A 229-nucleotide genomic window follows, 5' to 3' on the forward strand; every position below is an offset into this window, starting at 1 on the left:
CCGTCGAAGGATGTTTTCCCTTTTTTACGAATAGAGTTTTGGATACAGAGCTTTCGTGCGTTACTTGTATCGCGAAGCTTCTAACGGACTTCCGCAGGTTTTGTTGGAAGCTTTTGGTGCACTTGCGGATGCAATTCAGCTATGTATTCTCGATCGTAAGCGCAGTATTAGCCGCTTTATGAACCGGCGCAGTTAAATTTGCAATTGCAATTGTTGAATTTAAATGAAG

The sequence above is a fragment of the Trachymyrmex cornetzi genome, unplaced genomic scaffold, assembly GCF_001594075.2.
Source record: "Trachymyrmex cornetzi isolate Tcor2-1 unplaced genomic scaffold, Tcor1.1 scaffold777, whole genome shotgun sequence".
Classification (NCBI taxonomy): domain Eukaryota; kingdom Metazoa; phylum Arthropoda; class Insecta; order Hymenoptera; family Formicidae; genus Trachymyrmex; species Trachymyrmex cornetzi.